Here is a 13,752-nt window from a genome sequence, read left to right as displayed (position 1 = left end):
TAGAATGGAAATTAAAACCAGGGTTGGTGGGAGGATACAGAGAAACAGGAGTAGACAGTCCATGACTCTGAAGCTCTGGAAAGCTTGAAATGGCATGGATGCTTCTTGAAGGGGTTTGGGACTTTTTCATCCACCCATCTCTCATACATGTGATTTCCTCGGCCACCTTGCCAGATCTCCATTATCTATTTTTATTTTTTCAATGTATTAGCAACAGTCACACCAACACTGTTGGATGAGAGATAGTAGAAGCTTCCTACAATAATTGGTTTTCTGTTAAAATAAAAAGTTCCGATATTAGAATCATCACAGTTTCACGTATGCTTAGCATTATTAGAACAGCTCTTGTTCCAGGTAGTTTTTGGTGTAGGGTCTAACCCAGCATTCCCAGTGAGGCTACAAACACATTTGGTCTGAAAGCAATGTAGCATTCTTCTAAGTAGTCCCCTCCCCTGCACTGGCCCTCTGCTCATCCCTGCCCTGCTCCAAATCCACCCTCCCTGTTGTAGAACTCGTGACTTCACCACCTTGCTACGTCCCCTCTGATGCTTCCCCATTGTCTACAGAGGAAGCATGAAATTTATCAGCAAACTCCTATTCTTCCTGCAAAACCCACTGAGATGTCGTTCCTGATACCTCCCAAACTGGGCCAACTTCATAAGACATTTCTTCATGCCACTACAAAACCCAGTATATGTATTGTATTGGATACAGGGTGGTTTTGTCCTCATTTGGGGCAAAGTTGCAGAATTATGGCCATTTTGCAGTTTTCTTTGGTTACCATGGTTGCATCTGATTGACAGACTCCTTAAGGCAGTTTTATCTTGCAGCAACTTGGAAGCAGGCTTTAAGATAAACTGTGTTAAACACCAGTGCTTCAAGAGAATCTTAATATCTTATCCTAACACAAATACTAATTCTGAAATATACCCAGCTAGAAAATCAGAATTCAATAAAATGAAATAAGAACCTTGTATGGCAAAAATATCTATCTGGCGACTCCATCTGAAGGCGGAGGGATGGCCGTGGCCAGTGACATCAGGTGATGAATCAGCTGAGCCGCCTACTGGGCAGCATTATCACCCACGTCCCATCTTCAGGACCTCGTTTGACATAAGCAGTTTATTAAACGGGAAGGTTTTCATATGTTAATGAGTGACTTTAGAGTGATGAGATGACATGCCTTACAGTGACAGTTCTTTATATCTGGAAATCTTCTTAATTAGACATCTTTCTCGCAAGTCAAAAGATGTAATTTATCTCGAAGTTGTACATAAATTGGAGTGCTGCTGGGGGCCACTGCTGTTGTCATTAAAACATTATTTGGTAAATTAAATCTGTATTTAGTTCAGATCTAATGATTGAAATATTATGGTGACATACGGTAGAGAGAGCACTGAGCCTGTTACAGCGCACGAATTTTCTTTCTGTCTTCACTTCAAAGTTCATCACCACATCCCGAAGCTGCACACCTGTCCCAGTTAAACATGGGTCCTTGGATGGATCTCTTATATCATGCCTGTCTGTCCCCAGAAAGACCTGGTTACCTGTTCCATCTCCACCCAACTAGCCATTAGAATGTCTTTTCAATTTTCCCTGCTGATTCTCCCTTTACTTGACCCCTTCTCCCTCATGCTAAGAGCCACTCTGAAGGCCTGGGCCCACGGGTCTTGACTGTCACTGGCCCCAGCCCTCTCCCGTGGCATCGAAGCTGAATGGAGGGGTGGGCCGCTGGGCAGCTGCCAGGGGCCCTATCTCGTGCCAGCTCCACTAGTGCTGGGCACCAGCATATCGTTGGACTAAATCACTGAGATTTTGCAGGTGATGGACTTGCAGTAGAGCTGGTGAGTTAGGAGTCAGCACCTTCCTGTTGCTGAGATTGGCAGTGCCTTTGAGGGCAATGGAGAGACACATAAAAACCCACCCTGTCCAAGTGTTCCCTGGTCCCTGATGTAGAGGACTGGGCCTGGCACAGGCTCTAGGGCCCTGCTGCATTCAGCTGAAAATCTGAAACTGAGTGGGGAGTATTATTTGCTGGGAATCAATAATTCATTTTATGATGTAAATTTTAAACGTTTACTATGCCTCCCACAACTGTTTTATTTGGAAATGGTATTTTTAAAAACCTTACTTTGCAATTAAAAAGAAAGGCATAATATTTTTTATTAAAAGAAAACCAGTTTACTCCCATCCCTCCTCATGAGTGTTGAAGAGATATTGAAGGAACATCAAGCTGGGTGGTTGCAGGAGGGAGTGGGTGGAAAGTTAACCCAGTCAGCCAGCCATCTAAGTGATGGCTGGCCGAGGAAATCTTCCAGACACCAGTGCCCTATGGAGGTGACACAAAGAGACATCCGCTGTGTCCTCCAAGGCAGCTGCCTGCATCCATGCTCTTTGCCCAGGCTGTGGTCCAGAGCCCTCTCAGGGGCTGACCTCTCCCTGTGGCCATCTGTGCCTGCCTGTTTTTTTTGTTTGTTTTTTGTTTTTTTTTTTTTTAAGACGGAGTCTCGCTGTGTCACCCAGGCTGGAGTGCAGTGGCGCGATCTCGGCTCACTGCAAGCTCCACCTCCCGGGTTCAAGCGATTCTCCTGCCTCAGCCTCCCGAGCTGCCTGGTTTCTTAGTCTCATCTCCCATTCCAACCCTTGTCCTACCTCATCACCACCCTCCTCCTCACTCCTCAGATGCAGAGGGGCTGTGGCACATGCACTCCTCACTCTCTAAACTGTCCCTTATCAGTGGATTTGATGGCACCTTGCCCACACTCACCACTGCCCTCCCTGTCTCTGTGAGGTTGGTTGGGCACATAGCTCTGCAGTCCCCTGTCTGCAGGCACTGGGCGAGATGATATATGTACATGTATGATGATATAGATACATATGATAAAGATATGTAAGATTCCTTTTTGCAAAGGAATCTTTGCAAAAAGAGGGAGGTGTTGTTGTGACCTTCATTTGACAGATGAGAAAAATGACCCTCAAAGAGATTGAATTATTTGATAAAAGTCAACACAACTATGAAGTGTTGCAATATACCATTAGAGAGCTCAGGCTTTGGGATTCCTGGATGGGAATCCCAGCTGTACCTCTGATCACTTTAAGATCATAGGGAAATTGCTACTGTCTCTGTCCCTCAGTTTCTCACCTGTAACAGGGATGACACCTCATGGGGAAGTTGTGAAAACTGATTGACGTAATATAGGTAAAGAGCCCAGGCAGGGCCTGGCACGTGGAAGCTCTCAGCATTGCCAAACTCTGATTAGCCTCTGTCTTTAACTTTCTTCCTGACAGGATTGATCTCAAAGTCTGGGCATTCAGCCACAGGAGATGTGGAAATGTGGACACGGCCCTCTTGGACCACGCTCTCTAGGGATCTATTTCTCTTGCAGTTTGTGTGTTTCCCTTTCTGTAAATTACAAATGTAATACAATCTCACTGTAACCAGTCATTGTGCCTTCCCCTTCTGGAAATTACAAACGTAATAAAATCTCACTGTCACCAGTCAATCAGTAGGGGAACGTCTACAGAAAAAGGCAGGCAGCCCTCCCTGACTCCGCTTCCCTCCCAGCTCTCTGAGGTGGAGCTTTTTGCATCTCCACCCACACTGTTCTCCATGCCCCCACACAGATCCACAGGCAGGCTTTTCTGTTTTCCAGTGTGATTTCAGATGGAAATGGATTGACAGTCTGCACAGCACTCTTCAGCTCCATGCTTCCCCTTAGCATTTCCACATTCCTCCAGGTCAATAAACTGAGACCCAGCCAACTTGCTCTTAAGCTCCATGATACTCTTTGAACGGGGCAGGGAATTCATAATCTCAAATTAATTTTCCTTGCCACACATAATTTAAACACTGTTCTCTCCCAACACCAAGGTAACTGAAGTCTAACTTCACATCAAACAAACAAATGAACAACCTGAGACCTAGAATTCTGGCCATTTTGCGCGGGATCTGGGAAGGAGATCTGTAAGATGCTTACCCAGCTGCTGGGGTCAGAGAGGGGATGAGAAAAGCCATGCACACAGCACGGATGGAAGGACCTTGGCGCTGCTGGTGGCTGGGGGTGGAGGGGATATTAGGTTGGCACCATCCAGATCCTTCTCTCATGGGTGCTGGCATCTGGTAGATCTGGCTTTGACTGCTCTACCAGGAGCCAGCTGTGGGCCGGGGAGAGCTGCCTGACATTTCTGCCGAAATGAGCATGACATGGACTTGACCTGAGGCTTAAAGGAGATGGCATAGCTGAGCACATGAAAACGGTGAGCCTCCAAGTGCAGGCAGATTCAGGTCACTGTTAATACACTGTTTGCTTTTGAATTTTAAAACATACTAAGGCTGGGAGCGGTGGCTCACATCTGTAATCCCAGGACTTTGGGAGGCTGAGGCAGGAGGATCGCATGAACTCACGAGTTTCAGGCCAGCCTGGGCAACATAGCGAGACCTTGTCTCTACTAAAAAATAAAAAATAAAAGTTAGCTGAATGTGGTGGTGTGTGCCTGTAGTCCCAGCTGCTTGGGAGGCCAAGGTGGGAGGTTGTTTGAGCCTGGGAGATCAAGGCTGCAGTGAGCCGTGATCACGCCACTGCACTCCAGCCTGGGTGACAGAGTGAGACTCTGTCTCAAAACAACAACAACAACAAACCATATTAATGTTGGTTTTCTGTCTATTTGAAAACAGTTTGGCATAGGTTATCTACCCAGCAGAGGCCACGCATCCAAGTATCATTGGCTGTGAACTCACAGTTTGGACAAGTATGATGATAGGAAAAGGGTTTATGTCCCAGCAAGGAATTTTTTTTTTTTTTTTCGAGATGGAGTCTCGCTCTGTCGCCCAGGCTGGATTGCAGTGGCGTGATCTCGGCTCACTGCAAGCTCCGCCTCCTGGGCTCACGCCATTCTCCTGCCTCAGCCTCCCGAGTAGCTGGGACTACAGGTGCCCGCCACCACACCCGGCTAATTTTTTTTTATTTTTAGTGGAGACGGGGTTTCACCATGTTAGCCAGGATGGTCTCAATCTCCTGACCTTGTGACCCACCCGCCTCGGCCTCCCAAAGTGCTGGGATTACAGGCGTGAGCCACCGTGCCCAGCCCCAGCAAGGAATGTTTTTATGAGATAGGAGGAAGATATTTTTCCTCTGAAGTCTATACAGACAACCAACAGAAGTTGGGGCTGTTTCTCTGGAGAGACACAATGGAGAGCCAGCTCTCAGGTTCTGTGGGGACTGTCTTATCTGGGCATTGCCAGCGTGACTGACCCCAAGGTAGCTGACCTCTGGCTGGGGCAGTGACCCCTGGCCCTACTGAATCAGCAGAGCCCGTATTTCCAGGTCTTTGGCCACATTTTCTTTGGCATATCTGATACCTCTTGAAATCAGAGCTGTGAAACCCATAAATGACCCCAGAAGGTCATTTTTATTGGCATTTCTGACCTCTGCTGTGGGGTTGAATCCTGCTTTGCTTGCAAGCGTTGCAGTGACACTGTTCACCCCGACTAAGTCTCCATTTGATTCAGGGAGCTGTTAAAGAGTATGAACTTGGGGTACGTGTTGTACTGGATGACTTCACAGAGTATGTGGTTGGGCAAAGATAGTGCAGGCCTTGCAGTGGGAAGATATATTAGTCCTGCTTCCTTGTTCAAAAGCATCTTTAATGGAATTTCAATTACACCATAGTCTCTGGATAAACCCGTCTAACTGTTCGAGTCTGGAAAGAACATACTTCACAGAAAAGTGTGCTCCAGTTATCTGTGGCTGCACAATAAACCACCCCAAAATTTAGTGGCACTCAACAACCACTTTTCATGATTCTGTGAGTGAGGAATTTAGCAGGATGATGCAGAGACAGACCAGTGACTAGAACCCTCACTGATGGCTGGAGATGGCCGGGGCAGCTGTGCTGGGTCCATATGTTTGGGATCTTGGTTCTGGCTGTCGGCTGGGTTCCCTGGGTCTTCTGCATGTCGTTTCTGCTGTGGTGGAATGTCCAGAAAGGCTCCTTTACTCACATGCCTGGCTGGGATAGACAGAGCAGCCAGGGCTGGCCAGACACCTTTCTGTCTTCAGATGGCCTCTCCATGTGGGTACCTGGGCTTCCTCACAGCGTGAGTGATACTTGCTACATGGTGTCTGGCTTCTGCCAGAGCCAGCATTCTAAGAGGCTCCACGAGGCTTCTTACAACTCAGCCTCCCGTGTCCCAGGGTGTCACCTGTGTCACATTCGCTGGATCACGCAAGTCACAGGCCGGCCGGTGTGCGAGAGGCTAGGAATTAGACTCCACTTCCTTCAGGAGAAGAAGCCACCTTTAATTTACTACAAAAAGTTCCTTTTCAGTGTTAACCTTTAAGTATTTTAATACACTAAGTCAAAATTCAACCTAACGTTCTATTTGAATATTTAATAGGTTGTTCAAATGTTTAACCTAATAACAGAGACTTTCATCGTAGCCCTTAAAATCCTCGAACTATGAAAACATGCCTTTCAGAATTGATTGCGATGAGGAAGAAAACAGCTAGGAAATTCTTACTGCCTTGAAAGCCCTGCTGCTCATTAGAGATAAAGTGTTCTGCCTGCCCTGGGTTGTGTATCTTCCTGAGCTTCTAGTAAAAGTCGCATAGTCTCCGATGGAAGGCCTGGGGGCTCCCATGAGTCAGGCACAGGGACCTTGAAGTGTGATGACAGCAGGGTCCCCTGGGACCTTCTTCACTTGTTTTCTGGGTTATCATGTCCCAGGGAAGTTGCTGGAACATCTCCGTAAAACTGAAGTTCACATTACAGGCTGGATTCCCATCCTTGGGCTCCCATAACAAAGTACAATAGACAAGGTGGCTTAAGCAACAGAAATTTATTCCTTCACAGTTCTGCAGACTGGAAAGCTGAGATCAAGGTGTTGGCAGCGTGGATTTCTTCTGGAGGCCCTGAAGGAAAATCTGTTCCAGGCCTCCCTCCCAGCTTCCTGTGATTTGCTGATAATCTGTGACGTTCCTTGGCTTGTAGACACATCACCCCATCTCTGCCTCCTATTCACGTGGTGTCCTCCTCGTGTTCATGTCTCTGCGTTCAAATCCCCCTTTTCCTAGGGACACGGTCAGATTGGACTGCGGGCCTCCCCTACTGTCATACGACCTCATCTTAGTTAATAGAATCCGCAGTGACCCTATTTCCAATAAGGTCACAGTCTCAGGTATTGGAGGTTAGGAATTCCTGTGAATTTTGGGGGGAAGGACAAATTCAACCCATAACATAGGATAACCACCAAAACTAATAATTTTGATTATTTTTCCTTGGGGAGTAAGAGAAAATGGATAAGGCTATGGGGAAAATCTTATCACTAAACAGAATGCAAATGAGGAGGGCAGATCCTGCTGGAGGGATAGGGTCTGTGTGTAGCTCGCTGCCCACGTGTCCCCACAAAACCGGGTGCCCGGGAGGGCCATGCAGGTACCATCTGCACCAGGAGTGGGTATTCTCATCACAGGTGCTCGCCCTGATGTGCCTGTGTCAAGTGGGGCAGGGGGGTGCTGGATGTCTCTGAACTGCTGGCCAGGCTGCCTCCCGGGCACAGTGCTCCGTGGACAGTAGCCCCGCTCTTCTCTGTAGGCCCTTCTAAGGCCTTCATGAGCCCTGTGTGGACTCACTTTTCTCAGCTCAGAGGTCAGAGGTGGCATCAGCTTCTATTTTCTGCTTACGGTGGCGTTTGATGTTAATTCTAGTTCTGCTCTGCAGACAGACTGTGACCCCTCTCTGGCCTCTCCCTGGTTTCCCAGGACTGTGTCCATAGCCATTTCTTCATGTCACTTCACTCTTCGTGACCTCCAGTGGGTCTCCTCAGGCTCTGGCTGCTTTCTTAGGTCAGTTCTCTGAGGGGGGCATTTTTGGATCTCCCCAGTTTCTGCCAGTCACCCCTATCTAGCCCCATGTGCTCTAATTAGAATGCACTTTAGAAAGACTCGTGCTTAAAGTCCGAGTATGAAGGGTTTTTTGGTTTTGTTTTTTTTTTTTGAGATGGAGTTTCGCTTTTGTTACCCAGGCTGGAGTGCAATGGTGCGATCTCGGCTCACTGCAACCTCCGCCTTGCAGGTTCAAGTGATTCTCCTGCCTCAGCCTCCTGAGTAGCTGGGATTACAGGCGCCCACCACCACACCTGGCTAATTTTGTATTTTTACTAGAGACAGTTTTCCTCCATGTTGGTCAGGCTCATCTCGAACTTCCAACCTCAGGTGATCTGCCCGCCTCGGCCTCCCAAAGTGCTGGGATTACAGGCGTGAGCCACCCCACCCGGCTCCAAGTATGAAGTTTTTAGGAAAATGACTTACACCACATGTTTCATTTCTGACAATGGGCAATGCATTGGACACTATCGTCTGTGGTTTGGCTGCTAGCGTGCTTGCTTCTTACCACCGTTATTTATTCATGCCAGCACCCCAGGCTGCAGAGGAACTCAGGACACCACCTAATCTATTTTCTTCCCTTCAGGAAAAAAAAACTCAAAGCTTTTTAGCCAAATTAGAATTTATTCCTTTTTTTTCCTCTTTAGAAATATTCAATAATCAACTTCCATTAGAAGCTACCTATAAATAATCAGCATAAATAATTGAGTCTCAGTGGTCTAAAGTAACCAGATTTTGCATTTTAAATCCAGTGTTTACATGTAAAGCTACGGCTATAGAATTACACTGGAGTCATGATGATTTCATCATTTTGTTTGCTGAATTTTAAAACCACCTTCCTTTTGTAATTTCCTATTTAACTTTGTTATGTCTTTGAGGATGCGATGAGAAATTTAACAACTTTCTTCAACCTCTTATTTAGCTGGTACTAGCGTAAATTTTATTAAAGTATATTTTCTTTTGTCTGTAGATTTGCCTATTGAGCCGTGCACTTTATCTTACTGTACACCTAAATTATTGACATGGATTATTTATGCTTTAGGTGTTTATATTCAGTTAATCCTGGCAGAAGAATCAGGCTGACAGTGTTGGAGAGGTTCATAGAGACAATTCTGTTGTGGTTTTGGGGATGATTCCGTGTCTTTCCCCTTCGACTTCCCCTGATTCCATCACCTCAGCTGCACTGGTGAATCAATGCTGCAGGTGTGATGGGTGTGGAAACCAAATTCTTGGTCTGTCGGGTGCCTGCCGTTCCCCTGAGGAGCCTGCATTATCAGCCGTGGTTTCAAAGCTTTTGTGCTTCATTTTCTTTACTTATGTAGAATTGTTGGGGTGGGAAGACGGAGCCTGCAAGGGCAAGTGACTTGTCTTCCCAGCTGCTCAGCTTGCATTTTTGGCTGGTGGATTAACGATCGCGCTGTCATTGATGAATATCGGTGCACCAGTGTTCATACAGTATGCTCAGTTCATGGGGATGTTTAGATGTCACAAGGGAACCCTCTAATTCTGTCAGTTGCACATAGATAGATGAGTCCCTCCTGCTTGAAAGTGGATTAGGAGAGTCAGTTTCTAGAGGTATGAAAGACGTTTTGAGCATCAGTGCCAAGGACTCGTCTCAGATTCCTAGTGCCCATTGAGAGGCCCCGGACAGGTGTTCTGACCTGACCTCCCCATCTCCTGTGTTGCACTGTGGCCTTCATGACAGGGTAGTATGAGAGGTGTCCCCAGCCCATCGCTCAGTCCTCACTGGGTCCTTCATGTATGTCCAATGTGCTTTTCCCTCCTCCCTGTGGGCCTGCTGTCCAGCGGCACAGATGTCAGCTATTGATCCTCATGCCACCTGTTGCTGATTGAAAAGCTGCCCTCTTTGGTCCTTCTAAAGGTCATGCTCTAAAATTATTCCTCCCTACATCAGTGTTACACCAAGCAAACGTTAAGCCCTCATTCCGTCAGTGTAAAACTCACACCGCATGTAAAGTAATTTGGGTGAGGGATTAAATCCCCGGCAGTGGCAGCTCAGGGGCTTGCCCTGGGTATAGTGGGGACACAGCCCCTGAGCCTGGCCCTGGGGATTCTGCAGCAACCAGCAGCTGTTGGTTTATAAAAACAACTTACTGTGGGGTGGGGTCTGGTTGGCTGTGATATTTACAAGCTTTGCAATTGCCATTTGGATTTTTAAATAAAGTTCATCCTTTAGAATAGTTTTATAGGAACAGAAAAATTGCAAAGATAGTGTAAGGAATTCCCAGTTTCTTTGTTTGTGACATCTTACATTAGTATGGTGCATTTGTTAAAATGAATGAGCCAATATCGATACATTATGATTATTGAAAGTCCATGGTTATTCATATTTCCTTAGTTTTTACCTAATGTTTTTTGTCTGTCCCAGGATACCATCCAACCCCACATCACATTTCGTCGCCGTGTTGCCTTAGGCTCCTCGCAGTTGTGGCTTTTTCATACTTTCCTCACTTTTTATGACCTCGACAGTGTTGAGCAGTACTGGTCAGTGTTATGTAGGTTGCCCCTCTATTAGGATTTGTCTGATGTTTTTCTCATGATTAGACTGGGTTTGGAGGAAGAAGACCAGAGAGGTAAAGACCTTTTTTTTTTTTTTGAGATGGAGTCTCTCTTTGTCGCTCAGGCTGGAGTACAGTGGCATGATCTCAGCTCACTGCAGCCTCTGCCTCCCGGGTTCAAACGGTTCTCCTGCCTCAGCCTCCCAAGTAGCTGGGACTACAGGCTCATGCCACCACTCCCGGCTAATTTTTTATTTTATTTTTTGTATTTTTAGTAGAGGCTGGGTTTCACCATGTTGGCCAGGATGGTCTCGATCTCCTGACCTCATGATCCACATGCCTTGGCCTCCCAAAGTGCTAGGATTATAGGCGTGAGCCACTGCGCCTGGCCAAGACCATTCTTATCACATCACATCAAGGGTACATACTATCAGTAAGGCATCACTATTGATGTTGACTTGATCACCTGGCTGAGGGAGTGATTGGCAGTTTTCTCTACTGTGAAGTTCTACCTGCCCACCTTCCTATATTGTATTCTTTGGAAGGAAGTCACTATGTGCAGCCTCCACTTAAGGAGTGGGGAATCATGTTCCTCTTCCCTGAGGGTGCGGTATCTACATAAAGTATTTGGAATTTTTTCCCTTAGGAGATTTGTCCCCTCTTTACTATTTATTTACTTACATGTTCAATCATGTATTTATAGAAATATGGACTCATGGATATTTATTTTATACTCACGGTTATAGTCCAATGTTACTTTATTGTTAAAAGTTGGCTCCTGTGTCCCTTTGACACACCCCCATCATTGTGAGGTTATTGATATTTTTATCATGTTCTTACTTGCTGGCACCACAAGAGGCTCCTGACTCATTTTGTATGTTTCCTGCCCTAGTCCATGGGCAAATTGGCCATTTCTCCAAGAAAGCTCTGGTTCTTTTGGTTGGAGGTTGGCATTAGAAACCAAAATCTGGGTGGCAGGTGTGCTTGTTTTATTGGGTGGGGGAGAGGCCCTTGCTTCTAGGTTCACTCAGCTGACAAAACAAGGAAATACACTGGTTCCTCTTTATTTGCAGTTTTTATTTCCATGGTTTCAGTTACGTGCAGTCAACCATGGTCCAAAAATATTAAATAGCAAATTTTAGAGATAAACAATTCATACTTTTTGTTTGTTTGTTTGTTTGTTTTGGGACGGAGTCTTGCTCTGTCGCCCGGGCTGGATTGCAGTGGTAGGATCTCAGCTCACTACAAGCTGCGCCTCCTGGGTTCACACCATTCTCCTGCCTCAGCCTCCCGAGTAGCTGGGACTACAGGCTCCCGCCACCATGCCCAGCTAATTTTTTTGTATTTTTAGTAGAGACGGGGTTTCACCATGTTAGCCAGGATGGTCTCGAACTCCTGACCTCGTGATCTGCCTGCCTCGGCCTCCCAAAGTGCTGGGATTACAGGCGTGAGCCACCACGCCCGGCCAACAATTCATAAGTTTTAAACTGTGCACTGTGTGATAAAATGTCATGCAGTCCCGCTTCGTCCCTCCTGGGACCGGAATCATCCCCTGTCCAGTGTACCCGGGCTGTGCACGCTGCCTGACCTTTAGTCACTTAGCCTTCTCAGTCATCAGGCTGACTGTCACTCTAGCGCAGTGCTTGTGTTCAAGTAGCTCTTATTTTACCTAATCAGGGCCCCAAAGCCCAAGAGTTGTGATTCTGGCAATGCAGATATGCTGAAGAGAAGCCATAAAGTTCTTCATTTAAGTGAAAAAGTGAAAGTTCTTGACTTTATAAGAAAGAAGAAATCACATGTGGAGCTTGCTAAGATCCATGGTAAGAATGAATCTTCCATCCATGAAATTGTGAACAGTATATTGTTATAATTGTTCTCTTTTTTTTTTTTTTTTTTGAGATGGAGTTTTGCTGTTGTTGCCCAAGCTGGCATGCAATGGCATGATCTCGGTTAACTGCAACCTCCTCCTCCTGGGTTCAAGCGACTCTCCTGCCTCAGCCTCCTGAGTAGTTGGGACTGTAAGCGTGCACCACCACTCCTGGCTAATTGTTTTGTATTTTTGGTAGAGACGGGGTTTCACCATTTTGGCCAGGCAAGTCTCGAACTCCTGACCTCAGGTGATCCGCCCACCTCGGCCTCCCAAAGTGCTGGGGTTACAGGCATGAGCCACTGTATATAATTAACCATTAGGGTTCATTGTTAATCTCTTACTGTGCCTAATGATAAATTTTATCAAAGGTATGTATGTATAGGAAAACACATAGTGTACATAGGGTTCAGCATTAGCTGTTTTTTCAGGCATCTACAGGGGTGTTAGAATGTATTCCCCACATATAAGGGAGGACGACCGTATATGAGTGTATACCAACACATGTATCTACACATACCTGTAACTATTTCTATATATAACCATCAATATTCTGTTAAGCCAAACATGAGTTCATAGTGATGTCTTCAATGCCAATCCTTTACAGCGTGGATCAGTCCAGCCTCCTCCACTGTTCGCATTCCAGCAGTGAGAAACCTGGTTCTCACCATCTGCCATCCATTTACTTGATGGTCAGTTCCGGAATACGTGAGTGGTGTTATCAGACCTATTAACCACTACCCGCCTGGGAAACAACTTTATCAACTAGAGTTCAGCACTGATGTACAGCTTCTTTGGCCTTTAGTATTACAGACTCCATTTATTTTCAGAGTTACTTAAGTCAGCACCTTTTCCCCCCAACCCCTTTCAGTGAGGTTGTTTCATAGATTGTTTTTTGTCACATTTTGCAAAATCAGGATCCTGAGATCCTCCCACCTTTTAAATACCTTTTAAAAGTTAGCATGTCTGCAGATCAGCTCTTTGGCCTGTACAGTTCAATGGGTTTTGACAAATGCATAGTCATGTATCCACAATTACAGTACCATAAAAGTCGTTTCACCACCGTGAAAAATTCCCTGGACTTCACTTATTTAATCCTTCCCTCACTCCCTGAACTCTTACTGATCTTTTCACTATTACTACAGTTTTGCCCTTTCCAGAATGCCATGTCATTGGAATTGTGCAATATGTTACTTTTTCAGATCCACTTGTTTCACATAGCAATATGCATTTAAGATTCATCCATGTTGTTTTATGGCTGGATTCTTCATTTCTTTTTATGGCCAAATAACGTTTCATTATGTAGATGTACCACAGTTTGTTTATCCATTCGCCTATTTAAGGATACCTTGCTTGTTTACAGTTTTTGGCAATTAAAAATAAAGCTGCTATAAACATTCATGCACAGGTGTTTTCAAATCAGTTAGGTAAATACCTAGGAGTATGATTGCTGGATCATACAATAAGACTATGTCTCGTTTTG

General features: G+C 45.8%; 1 protein-coding gene across 3 annotated transcripts in view; it reads left to right on the top strand.

The window, feature by feature from the left end:
* FAM189A1 (family with sequence similarity 189 member A1) overlaps positions 1-13,752 on the top strand; it is a 455,446-nt gene that overhangs the window by 238,845 nt on the left and 202,849 nt on the right. The gene's annotated exons all lie outside the window — the stretch shown is intronic.

The sequence above is a fragment of the Nomascus leucogenys genome, chromosome 6 (assembly GCF_006542625.1).
Source record: "Nomascus leucogenys isolate Asia chromosome 6, Asia_NLE_v1, whole genome shotgun sequence".
Lineage (NCBI taxonomy): Eukaryota > Metazoa > Chordata > Mammalia > Primates > Hylobatidae > Nomascus > Nomascus leucogenys.
The sequence above is the reverse complement of the archived record's forward strand: the minus strand, read 5'-3'. Positions and strand labels throughout refer to the sequence as shown.